The following is a 14,022-nucleotide window of genomic DNA, read 5'->3' as shown; positions in this document are numbered from 1 at the left end:
GCTGTGGCGTATCAGCTCCGTTATCCCGAATCCAGGTGCAGAAACTTTTCCATTTGTCAGCATAAGACTTTCTAGTGCTAGGGTGTCCGGCCTCATGTATAAAGTATAGTTGTGTACACTTACCATAAATGTAGATGCTCGAGTCTATTCACTGTTGCAGTCATTACATTTGGGTAATCTGCTGGCAGGCTGTTCTCAGTCGGGCAGAATTCCAAAGTCTTGGGTCCTGCATCAGTTGCTGTCTCTTCTTCCATGATGTCAGGTCGTCAGGGGTATAAAAGAAGCAGCAGACACCATTTTCTTTAGTTTTCCTTGCCCCAGATGTCAGGTGCCCCCAAAAAGGTAGCAAAAATATATACACATACATGCATCAATATAAACTTTACCTTCATCTACAAGCAAATACACCACATAGGTTGTAGAAGATAGAGAAGGAAAGATAAACTCCAGAATGAAAGGGGGATGGCGGGCGGGTAACCTGGACTGCAACAGTGAATACACTCAAACATCTACATTTATGGTAAGTGTACACAACTGTACTATGTTCTTCATGTTTCACTGTTGCCGTCATTACATTTGTTTAGAATCCCAAAGCTATGGTTGGGAGGCTGGAGCTAAACAGCATTAGGTGCAGCTATAAGGCCCTGCAGAAAGTACAGTTGTGTACCTACCATAAATGTAGATGTTCGAGTGTATTCCCTGTTGCAGTCATTACTCTGTTATCCTGCTGGCAGGCTACTCGCAGTTGGCCAGAATTCCAAAGTCTAGGTCTGGCGTCGGTTGCTGTCGCCTCTTCCCTGACATCAGTGCGCCAGGGGTATAAAAGATGCAGCTGACGCCATTTTCTTCAGTTTTTCTTGCCCCAGATGTCAGGTGCCCCAAATAGGTAGGCTGAAAAATATACCGATAAAAAATGCAAGCATAAAAATAGCATTTCCTTCATCTACAAGCAAATACACCAAAAAGGTTGTATAGGATAAAGAAGTGCAGATTAGTCCCAGCAAAGAGAAGGGGGATGGTGGGTGGGTAACCTGGACTGCAACAGTGAATACACTCGAACATCTACATTTATGGTAGGTATACAACTATACTATGTTCATCGTGTTTCACTGTTGCAGCAATTTCTCTTGGGTAGAATCCCAAAGCTGAGGATGGGTGGCTGGGCTAAATAGGATTAGGAGAGGCTATGAGGCCCTGCAGAACTGCAGTGGCAAAGCCTGCTCTGGACTTAAGAGTAGAGAGGCAAGTGGTAGTGCTTTGTAAAAGTGTGCACTGAACTCCAAGTTGCAGCCTCTAAGATTTCTTTGGTTGGTACTCCTCTGAGGAAGGCTGCTGAAGTGGCTGCTGCTCTGGTGGAATGAGGCCTAATGCCCTTAGGCACTGATTTGCCATGTTGAAAATAGCACTAACGGATGCAACGGCCTATCCATTTCGAAATAGTCTGTTTTGAGATAGCCTTTCCTTGTGATCCTGCAGCATATGACACTAAAAGTTGCTCAGTTTTTCTGAAAGCTTTAGTTCTGTCCAAGTAGAAGCGTAACTGCCTGTGTATGTCCAAAGAATGCAGAATTTTCTCACCCTTGTTCTGTGTATTTGGGTAAAAGGTAGGCAAGTGAATGGTTTGGTTGAGGGCCACACTGGATACCACCTTAGGCATAAATGTAGGGTTTGTCCTCAGAGAAACCCTGCCTGGATGAAAAATGATGAAAGGTTCCACAGCCATGAGTGCTTGTAACTCCAAGACTCGCCTTGCAGAGGTTATGGCTAGGAGCAGAGCTGTTTTCCAGGATAAGAATTTTATATATGCTGTTGATGCTGGCTCGAAAGGAGGCAGTGTGAGTTTTTCCAAAACATAATTGAGGTCCCAGGCCGGAACTGGTGCTCTTCTTGGAGCCCTAATGTTTTTGGCCCCTCTGAGGTACTGCCTTATTAAAGGATGAGAAAAGATAGGTGGTTTCGTATTGTAATGTGCAGAAATGGCAGAGGCACGAATCTTAATTGAGGAGAAAGAAAGGCCTTTGTTCAGCATCTCAGTTAGGTATTGTAAAATCTGAGGAATATTTGGTACAGACATGGCAATGCCTTGTTCCTGGTTCCAAGCACGGAATCTCTTCCATTTTTCTGCATAACATTTTCTGGTACTGGGCCTTCTGGCCTCCAAGATGACATCCATAACAGCTTTTGAAAGAGGAGTGTTCTGAATGGCTACATTATCTGCCATGCTGCCAAATTTAAGGTCCTGAGTTGGCTGTGCAGGATCGGATTGTTTTGTTGGGTGAGCAAGTGAAAAGTCTGAGGCAATATCCATGCTGGACCTTGAGACAAGCTCTTCAGGATTGGGTACCAGTGCTGGCGTGGCCAGTCTGGTGCAATCAGAATCATTTTTGGCTTCTCTTCTCTGACCTTTAGGAGTACTCTGGGAAGGAGAGGCAGTGGGGGAAAAGCATATACTGTTAAGATTGTTCCAGCTGAATGATAGGGCGTCCACTTTCCATGCTTGCTTGTGGTAAATCCTTGTGCAAAATCTCTGCAATTGACAGATGTGAGGGGAGGCAAATAGATCTAGGTCTGGGCATCCCCATTTCCTTATTATCATCCTGAAGACTTGTGGATCCAGTTTCCATTCGTGGGGATCCATGAGGTTTCTGCTTAGTTCGTCTGCCAGAGTATTTGTTTTTCCTGGCAGGAATTGTGCTTGCAGGTGAACTTGAAAAGCCAAGGCTGTGTCCCATAAGGTCATTGCTTGTCTACAGAGGGGGTAGGAATGTGTACCTCCCTGCCTGTTTATGTACCACATGACCGTAGTGTTGTCTGTCTTTATCAGTAACTGTCCTGGATGAAGCAGGTCCTTGAAAGCTGTCAGGGCATTTTGAACAGGTAGCATCTCTTTTTGATTGATGTGAAGATGCCTCTGGTTTGCAGGCCATGATCCCTGAATACATTTTCCTGCCATATGGGCCCCCCAGGCATAATCTGATGCATCTGTTGTCAGTGTCTGTCTGGCTGTGGGAAAACTGAATGGCAGACCCTTGTTGTGGTGACAGGCTTTTGCCCACCATCAAAACTCCTCTTGTAGGCAGGGAATGAGTGCAATTACTGTCTCCAGGCTGTGGCAATGCTGAGTCCAAACACTTTTTAGATACCATTGTAGTTTCCTCATATGCAGTCTGACATATGGAATTAGTAGAATGCAGGATGCCATGAAACCCAAGGCCTGCAGGATTTTCCTTGCAGATAGGTGGGTTTTTGTTGCCAATTTGTTGAAGTAAGCAGTCAGTTGCTTTTGTTTGTCTGGTGTGAGATAAGCCATCTGGGCAGTTGTATTTAAGCTTGCACCCAGGAATATTATCTCTTGAGAGGGCACTAGTTTTGATTTCTTTTCGTTTACTGTGTACCCTAAGCCAATTAGTAATCTTTTTACAAACGCCAGATGCTTTAGAAGAGTGTCTTTGTTCTCTGCTTGAATTAGGCAGTTGTCCAAGTAGGGATATATTTGAGATCCTTTTTGTCTGCAAAACGCAATTACTAGTGCCAGGCATTTTGTAAAGACCCTGGGCGCAGTAGATAAGCCAAAGGGCAGTGCAGAGAATTGGTAATGCATTGAGCCAGCTATGAATCTGAGGTATCTTCTGCAAGACTGTCTGGTTGGGACATGCAGGTATGCCTCTTTTAGGTCCAAGGTTACGAGCCAAACCCTCTTGCCCAGCATGGGCAGTAGCTGCTGAAGAGTCAACATCTTGAATTTTGGAACTTCCAGAAACGTATTTAGCACAGACAGGTCCAGAATTGGTTTCCTGGATGTTCATCGTGCATACAGCTGCAGTCATAACAGATGGGTTCTCCTGCCGTCAGGCGGGTCCTCGGTCGGCCGAATTCCAAAGTCTAGGTCCAGCGTCGGTTGTCGTCGCTTTCTTTCCTGACATCAGTGCGACAGGAGTACATAAGACACAGCCGACACCATTTTCTTCAGTCTTTTTTGCCGCGCGGTGCCCGAAGCAGAAGCAGTTCGCAAGTGCCGGTCGGCCAGCTCCTGAAATTACGAAAATTTGGAAACCGAAGTCTTCTTTAAAGCTAAGTACCCGTTGAAACTTTTCTTGCCTCAGACCGATGTCAGACAAAGTTAACAATTGTATTTCTTGTGGGAAGCAAATACCGCATAAGGATTTCCATTCCCTCTGTATACCTTGTTTAGGCCCAGACCACGACGTCTCGGGCTGTCGCTTTTGTACTACTTTCAATAAACGCACTATTAAGCATCGGGCGGAGTTCGCCCAGCACTTTTTTGGTAAAGCTTTTGATTATAAAATGTCGTCGGAGACTCCGACTACCGTTTTGTCCAAAAAACGCAAGGACAAAGACCGACACGCGAGGTCCGCGGTCTCCACCGACACCACGCCAAAACCGACTACACGTGGTCCGGTTCTCAGCGAGGCGCCTACGCAGCCCCTGACTGCCGACGACACTTCTCTGGCGGTGTCTTCTGTAACAGAGACCGCAGGTGCCTCGGCCCATACCCTGACTACAGCTACCAAAGCCACTGTGAGTGTTGAGCCTCTTAATGTGGACAGGTCCACTTCCACCCATGGTGTCTTCAGACCCTCATCTTCCTTTTCCATAAAGGCCTTTACTAAGTCCAAATCAGCCATGCATCCCAAGAGGCCTGTTGCACAGGGCCCATCTCCAGGTCCCATGCCTAAAAAGCAGATGCTCAAAATGGCTGAGGATTTAATTACTCTTATCAGGGGTTCCCAACCCCGTCCGGACAAGAGACCCAGAGTGGAGGAAGATTCTCCCTCTTCTGACCACGGCTCCATTATTTCAGAACATTCTGATGAAGAGGAACACTCGTACTCCCCTTTTGAAGATTCTGATGCAGAGCAGTCCATTCCTTCTGTATCTCCCCCAGAGGATTTCTCTTCGGAAACCTTGCATACCTTGAGGAACACTTCCATTGGGAAGGCCAAGATTTTTCAGATTCCAAGAAAAGACTTAGGGAATTTCTTTTGCTACCTCAGCACAGACCTCTGGCGATTCCCCCTGTCTTGGACATACTTGATGATGTTTACTCGGAGGCTTGCCTTAATCCAGATTCCCTACCTCCTGCCCCAGTCAAGCCTGATAGGTACTACAGAGTTCCTAACTCACACCAGTTTCTTTACAAAAGCCATAATGCTGACCCTGAAACCATTTCTCAAGGCCCCAAGGGAATGAAGGCCTCTACTGCTAAGAATCCATTACCTTCGAAGAGAGTCTAGATCCTTAGAAAGGTGGGGAAAAAAGGTATATACCTCGGCCACCCTAGCCATGAGGGCCTTAAATTGTCAGTTCCATATGCTTAAATATCAGCAGTTTCTGTTATCACAATTAAGGAATAAAATGTCACAACCTGAACAACCAGATTTGAAGGAGTTGCAGGATATGATGCATAGTGCAGAACAAGTGGGTAAACACACCTTACAATGTGGCTATGATGCTCTAGAGGCCTCATGTAGAGCTGCTGTTACAGGATCAGTCATTCGTAGACATGCCTGGCTTAGGGAACAAACCTTGCCTGATCATGTTAAAGCTAAACTACTAGATGCTCCTTTACAAAAGGATGTATTATTTGGTACTAATGCTGAGGAGATACTACGGAAAATGGAAGAAAAAGCTAAATCTATGCAAACCGTCAAAGCTTTTCTACAGGTACAACCACCACGTTTTAGCAGAAATTGGCCTTCAAAAAACTGGTCCTTTCCAGCCACGGACAAGCCCCAAAGAGGTAGATACAGGCGCACAAGGGGCAGAGGACAAGCTCAAGGATCATATAGAGGCAGACAATGGCAAACTCCAGCACCAAGAGGTGGCGAAGACAGTGCACAACAATACAGGAAACAAACCCAATGACTTTCCCTTTGCATGCCAAGCAAGTCTCAGCTGGCAGCACCCTTGGGAGGAAAGCTGGCATTATTTTCAAAAAATTGGCATATTATCACAACAGACAAATGGATCCTGGACATTATAAACAGAGGCTACAGATTTCATTTTCACACCCTTCCAAAAATGAGAGGCATGCCGAACCTGCCACACAATCAAACGACAGAGGCTCAAATACAAATTTCAAAGCTCATGAACATGAAAGCTATTCAAGAGGTACCCGCTCACGAACAAGGTCAAGGTTTTTATTCCAGACTATTCCTGGTACCAAGGAAGGGAACCGATTGGAGACCCATTTTGGACTTATCCATCCTAAACACATTTCTACTCGTACCAAAATTCAAGATGCTCACCTTACAGCAGCTTCTTCCCATGCTGGGCAAGGAGTCTTGGCTGGTAACATTGGACCTCAAGGAGGCATACATGCATGTCCCAATCAGACAAAGCTGCAGAAGATACCTCAGATTTCTTGCAGGTTCAATCCACTATCAATTCTCTGCATTGCCCTTTGGCTTATCTACTGCGCCCAGAGTATTCACGAAATGCCTGGCATCAGTAATTGCCTACTGCAGACTTCAAGGGATACAAATTTACCCTTATTTGGACGACTGCCTGATCCAAGCGGACAGCAAACACATACTTCTGGAACATCTGGCTTATGTAACACGGTTATTGAATTCTCTGGGATACACAGTCAACAAAGACAAATCCAGGCTAACACCATCTCAGAAAATAAATTTCCTGGGTGCCAACTTGGACACAAACACCCAGATGGCCTATCTTACGCCAGAAAAACAGGGGCAACTAACTCAGTACTTCAAAATACTAGCAAATTGTACCAGGCTAACTGCAAGGAAAATCCTGCAGGCTCTGGGCTTCATGGCATCTTGCATTCTTCTAATACCATGTGCAAAGTTGCATATGAGGAAACTTCAATGGTACCTAAAAAAACCTATGGTCTTAACACAGCCACAGTTTGGAAACAATAATACCACTAATCCCATGTTTGCAAAAGGAATTTCTATGGTGGGCCCAAGCATGCCAAACAAACACAGGTCTACCATTCTGCAAGCCTCAGGCAAATCAAGTCATCACAACAGACGCCTCAGACTACGCCTGGGGAGCACACATGACAGATAGGTGCATTCAGGGCAAATGGTCCCTAAAGGAAAAGTATCTTCACATCAATCAAAAGGAAATGCTAGCAGTGATAAATGCAATTACAGCTTTCAAGGATCTCCTGCATCCAGGGCAATTATTGATAAGAACAGACAACACCACAGTAATGTGGTACATAAACAAACAAGGAGGAACACATTCATACCCCTGTGCAGGCTGGCCATGTCACTTTGGAACTTGGCTCTGGAATGGCAAATCGAACTTCAAGCACAGTACCTGCCAGGGTTGGAAAACACGCTGGCAGACAATCTAAGCAGAAATATGACAGACCCGCACGAATGGAAGTTGCATCCTCAAGTGTTTACAAATATAATCCAAGCGTGGGGAAGGCCAGACATAGATCTCTTTGCCTCCCACAGGAATCATCAATTGACAAAATTCTGCTCAAGGACATTCCATCCAAAGGCCTGGAGAGTGGACGCCCTTTCTTTCAGTTGGGCAGCACGGACAGTTTACGCCTTCCCACCTTTGCCTCTTCTGCCCAAGGCGCTCTTGAAAGCAAGAGCAGACAGACCGAAGAAGATACTGATTGCTCCAGACTGGCCAAGACAACACTGGTACCCACTCCTGAGGAGCCTAACACATTGTCCTCCCTTCTACTGACTCAGCACAGCTACAAAACTCTTCACAGTCAGCTGAAAACACTCAATCTGGCTGCATGGAAAATTCCTTAACACCACAACAGACCCTACTCTCCAAGGAGGTGCAGGATGTCATTTTGGAGGCCAGAAGGCCATCTACTAGAAAGGCTTACTCTGCAAAATGGAAACGTTTTTGCGCTTGGAATGAGAAAAAAGGCCAGGATCCTAGAAAACTGAATTTGCCTCAGATATTACAGTATCTAGCTGAGCTGTTGAACAGTGGACTTTCATTTTCCTCCATCAAAATCCATGCCTCAGCCATTTCTGCGGAATACAACACTGATCCACCCTTATTCTCTCACCCACTCTTAAGACAGTTCCTCAGAGGGGCTAAGAATATAAGACCTCCAAGGAAACAACCAATACCAGCCTGGGATCTTAATTACATTCTAGAAAAATTAACTTTGCCTCCCTTTGAACCAGCTGCCTCAACAGATTTGCAATATTTGTCCTGGAAAACAGCTTTCCTTCTGGCCATTACCTCAGCTCGTAGGGTTTCGGAACTACAAGCCCTCATGGCTGTGCAGCCCTTTCTCATCTTCCATCAGGACAGGGTTTCCCTACGAACCAACCCGTCATTTATGCCTAAAGTAGTATCCAGGGTAGCTTTAAATCAGGCCATACACTTACCTACCTTTACCCCAATCCTCAAAACAAAGGGGAAAGGCTGCTACATTCCTTAGACATCCATAGACAGCTACGTTACTATTTGGACAGAACAAAGCCTTTCAGGAAATCAGAACAACTCTTTGTGTCCTATGCTGTAGGAGCGTAAGGGAAGCCAATTTCCAAACAGACAATTTCAAAATGGATAGGCCACTGCATACGGTTTTGTTACTCCTTTCATGGTAAATCTGTACCTGCAGGCATCAGATCCCACTCCACAAGGGCCACAGCTACCTCTGCAGCCTTCCTCAGAGGTGTCCCTACCAAAGATATTTTGGAGGCAGCCACTTGGAGTTCTGTGCATACCTTCACTAAACACTACCACCTACCTTTATACTCCAAAACTACAGCAGGCTTTGCCACTGCTGTGCTGCAGGGCATTCTGGCTCCTCCCAGTTCCACCTAGTGCCTACCACCCTGTGCGTAGCTTTGGGATTCTACCCATCTGTTATGACTGCAGCTGTATGCACGATGAACATAGTACAGTTTTGTACCTACCATAAATGTAGATGTTTGAGTGCTAATACAGCTGCAGTCCAAGTTTCCCTCCCTCCTTCCCCTCTGGGTACAGACCTAGTGGCTAACTCCTCATCTTACAACTTAATTGGGTTATCCTTCTATGATGTATTTGCTTGCAACTACTAGTTTTTGATTATATTGCAATGCATGATTATATATTATTTTTATATATATATATATATATATATATATATATATATATATATATATATATATATTGCCTTCCTTCTGGGGGCACCTGACATCTGGGGCAAGAAAGACTGAAGAAAATGGCGTCGGCTGTGCCTTATGTACTCCTGTTGCACTGACGTCAGGAAAGAAAGCGACGACAACCGACGTTGGACCTAGACTTTGGAATTCGGCCAACCGAGGACCCGCCTGACGGCAGGAGAACCCATCTGTTATGACTGCAGCTGTATTAGCACTCGAACATCTACATTTATGGTAGGTACAAAACTGTACTTTTTGTCCTTTCTGGGTACTAGAAAAAGTTTGGAGTAAAATCCTTGTGCCTGCTCTTGTTGTGGTACTTGCTGAATGGCCCTCATGTCCACGAGGGCTGTAATTTGTTTTTGTGCCTCTGCCCATTGATTGTGTGGCAGGTCTGGCATGCCCTTTGACCTTGGTAGAGTGTGAAAATGGAACCTGTAGCCTTGGGACACTATGTTCAAGACCCATTTGTCTTGGGTAACAATTTGCCAATTTGATGAAAAAAAGAGCTATTTCTCCCCCTAAGGGGGTTGTCAAAAGAAAACTGTTTGGAACTGGTAGAGGAAAGTCATTGGGACTGTTTCCTGTAAGGCTGTGATTTGTCTTCTCTGCTTTTGGAGGTAGGAGCACCCCATTGTTTAGGCCTGTATGAGCCTTGGGGCTGAGATCTGCCTCTGGGACGCCTGTATCTGCCTCTTTGTGGTCTGTCTGAGACTGGAAAGGACCAATTTTTAGAAGGCCAGTTCCTGCTAAACCTGGGTGGCTGTACCTGTAAGAAATCCTTGACTGTCTGCATGGATTTTGCTTTATCCTCCATTTTTTTCAACACCTCTTCTGCTTTAGTACCAAACAAAGTATCATGCTGTAATGGTGCATCTAATAATTCTGCTTTAACATGATCAGGCAGATTTTGTTCCTTTAACCAAGCATGCCTTCTAATAACAGAACCTGTAACAGCGGCCCTGCAAGAGGCCTCCAGTGAATCATAACCACATTGCAAAGTATGCTTTCCCACTTGTTCAGTTCCATGCAATAAATCCTGCAATTCCTTGTTCTTTGAACATTCAGTATTTGTCAACATTTTCTGTTTAAGTAGTGACATTAAATATTGCTGATATTTAAGCATATGAAATTGACAATTTAAAGCCCTTACAGCCAGGGTAGCAGAAGTGTAAACTTTTCTCCCCCATTTGTCTAGAGCCCTAGAATCCCTATCAGAGGGGACAGGGTTTTTTGCAGTGGAAGCTTTAACCCACTTAGGACCTTGAGATATAGTTTCTGGGTCAGCAGCGGGGTTTTTATATAGGAATTTATGTGAATCCGGGACCCTGTAGCATCTGTCTGGCTTAGCAGGTGCAGGGGGTAAAGAGTCAGGGGACGGTCCGGACTCTGAAAATACATCATCTACAATGTCTAGAACAGGTGGAATAGCAAGGGGTCTATGCTGAGGAAGAAGCAGGAAGTCTCTGAGCCTTTTCTTAGATTCAGAATAATCTTGGCTCTCCCAGTGGAAATGCTCCCTCATAGTATGCAGTGTTTCCCCAAAAGAATAGTCCTCAGGAGGAGAGGCTGAAGGAATGGATTCTTCAGCATCAGAATCCTCATATGGAAGCATGGATTAATCCTGTTCAGAAGAGGAATCAGAGGAAATACAAACCTGATCAGAAGAATCATACTCTGTCTCTTGCCTAGGCCTCTTATCAGGAGGGGGATGGGAGCCCCTGATCAAGGTAATTAGGTCTTCGGCCATTTTGAGCATCTGTTTTTTAGGCATGGAAGTCTGAATAGGAGAATGCTTTACTTGTTTCTTTGTCTTTAGAGCTGTTTTAGTCTTTGTCTTTAAAGCTGAAGCTGGCTTAACATATAATTGTGTAGGTCTGAAGACACCCTCAGAAGCCAATGCCTGCTCAGAGGCTCCAGACCCATCTGACGGATTTATTTCCGAGTGTCCAATACCTTGAGTTTCCAGAGGCCCAGTCGGCTCCATGTGGGAGTCGATAGCGGCCTGTGGCTCTGAGGTAGCGGGTGCCAGGGGCTGCGAAAGCGCCTCACTGAGAACCGGCGACTGGTCTTGAAGAGGCTTCGTCGTCGGTTTTGGACCTCGGATGCCTATCCTTGTCCTTGCGTTTTTTGTAAACTCCGGTTGTCGGCTGATCCACCGGCATTATATAATTAAATCTTCAGCCAAAGTAATGAAATGCAAAATCGAACCGATGCTTGATAGTGCATTGGTTAAATCTAGCACAAAACCGACAGCTAGCAACGTTGTGATCAGGGCCTAGGCAAGGAATACAGTAAGAGTGAAAATCCTTATGAGGTATTTGCTTCCCACAAGAAATACAATTGTTAACTTTTTCTGAGATCAGTCTGGAGCAAGAAAAAAGTTTCCCCAACGGGGTACTTAGCTTTAATGAAGACTTCGGTTCTGAAATTCAGATTTGAAAATCTTAGGAGTCGGCCGACCGGCACTTGTGAACTGCTTTTGCTTCGAGCACCACGTGTCAAGAAAGACTGAAGAAAATGGCGTTGGGTGCATCTTTTATACCCCTGGCGCACTTACTTCAGGGAAGAGGCGACAGCAACTGATGCCGGACCTAGAGTTTGGAATTCTGGCCGACTGCGGGTAGCCTGCCAGCAAGATAACCCAAGAATAATGACTGCAACAGTGAAACACGATGAACATCTGCAGTGGCAAAGCCTGCCCTGGACTTAGAGTAGAGAGGCAAATGGTAACGCTTTGTAAAGGTGTGAACAGAACTCCAAGTAGCAGCCAACTGGAATGTCTTTGGTTGGTACTCCTCTGAGAAAATAATATATAAGTCACCAATCAAACAGTCACAGCACGGAAGTAACCAAGGCTGGCTCTATTAAAAGTACTTAGTGTGAAACATTCAAATATAAATGTTCGAAGAGATAAAGCGTAAAATTTCAAGATCTATTTATTGGTATAAGTAACAACGGTTAGCGCTTTCACCCAAGTGGCTTCATCAGACCTTAAAAACATGAACAAATTACAAAGCCTTTTATATATTGTAATATAAAACCATGACATCCTATCCTGTAGTCAGACATTTAAAAAGACATTTAAAAATACAGTATATAGTTCATCACAAATTAAAACATATTTAAACACTAAAATGAAATAAAATAAAACAAACAACTCCCTCCTCCAGCAATTACTATTGAGAGTAAACTAATTATCTCACTTTCAGCCTTCTCTTTTTTAGGGCCGGTTTCATAGATATTTTGTCATTGAGCCCAGGTGTTCTATTAGCTCTAAGCTTAACTATCCATTTCATCTCACAATTCTCTGTGTGGCATATAATATCTCCCCCCTCTAAGTCCAGGGATAATGGATTGTAGCACTAAGAACCTACATTCATGTGTAGAGTCATGATTTTTCACATGCTTCGCTAGAGCATTATGATCAGAGCCAATACGTATATGATATATATGCTCCCTAATACGTTGTCTCAACTTTCTACTTGTTTTACCTATATAGAATGCGGTACATATAGTGCACCTAGCTAAATAGACTACATTTTCAGTACCACAGTTCGCTGTAGTATTAGGAGAATAAACAATACCCATGACAGGGTGTATAAAACTATCCCTAGTATCAATAAACCTGCATTGATTGCAGTCCTGACATGGCTCTGTTCTTTTGCTACCCTCATAATTAGATTTTGTCTGTAAACAGGGATAGCACAATCTCTGCTTCAAACTCTGCTTATTCTTGAAGAGAAATTTAGGTGCATCACCTACTACTTCACGTATATTCTCCTCCAGTAATAGAACATCCCAATGCTTGCGTATTATATCACTTAATTCAGGTGTGTCTACTGAAAAGAACATGGGTATTCTAACATAGGAGGCATTATGCCTACTAGTATTATTCTCTAGTTCTCCCATCCCATCCTTATATCCGAGAAATAAGGACTAGCGCTGGTTATTCTATCAATAGCTACTCTAACCAAAACATCATCTATCTCATGTGGTTTGCATTGTATAGCCAATAGCATAGATCTCAAAATGGACAACTCGTTCTTGTATTTATCATGATCAGGGTTCAGCCTCGATGTCCTCATCGCCTGGTCCTTAATCACATTCTTAAAAACATAGCTGGGATGCATACTCTCCCTATGTAGTAAAGTATTGCAATAACAAGCTTTCCTATGAATTCCCGTGTTCAAAAGACCATTAAACAGCCTTTCTATCTGCACATCTAAGAAGGAAATGTTACACAATGAAAGATTAATGGAAAACTTCAAATAAGTAGTCATACTATTCACTTGCGTGAAAAACTCATTTAAAGAATCCTCACTGTTGTTCCAAATAAAAAACAAGTCATCGACAAACCGTTTGTAGAAACCAACATTTCTCTTAAACCCATCAAGCTCTGATAGAATGAGACCTAATGCCCTTGGGCACAGGTTTACCATGGCATAAGTAGCAGAAACGAATGCGGTGGCTTATCCACTTTGAAATAGTCTGCTTTGAAATAGCCTTTCCTTCTGATCCTGCAGCATATGTCACTAGTAATTGCTCAGTTTTTCTTAGAGCTTTAGTCCTGCTCAAGTAGAAACTTAGCTGTCTGTGTACATCCAAGGAATGCAGAATTCTCTCCCCCTTGTTCTGCGGATTTGGATAACAGGTTGGCAGATGAACAGTTTGGTTAAGAGCCACACTGGAAACCACCTTAGGCATAAATGTTGGATTTGTCCTCAGAGACACCCTGTCTGGGTAAAATATGACAAAAAGGCTCCACAGCCATGAGGGCCTGTAGCTCTGAGACTCTTCTTGCTGTAGTAATTTCTAGTAGCAGAGCTGTTTTCCATGATAAGAACTTTATATCAGCAGTAGCAGCTGGTTCAAATGGAGGCAGGGTGAG

General features: G+C 44.2%; 1 protein-coding gene across 4 annotated transcripts in view; it reads right to left on the bottom strand.

Moving 5' to 3' along the window:
• MED13L (mediator complex subunit 13L) overlaps positions 1-14,022 on the bottom strand; it is a 3,068,540-nt gene that overhangs the window by 62,838 nt on the left and 2,991,680 nt on the right. The window lies entirely within an intron of this gene.

This window comes from Protopterus annectens, chromosome 4.part0 (assembly GCF_019279795.1).
Source record: "Protopterus annectens isolate FY-2018-M chromosome 4.part0, PAN1.0, whole genome shotgun sequence".
NCBI lineage: Eukaryota > Metazoa > Chordata > Ceratodontiformes > Protopteridae > Protopterus > Protopterus annectens.
This window is presented reverse-complemented; position numbering and strand designations above follow the sequence as displayed.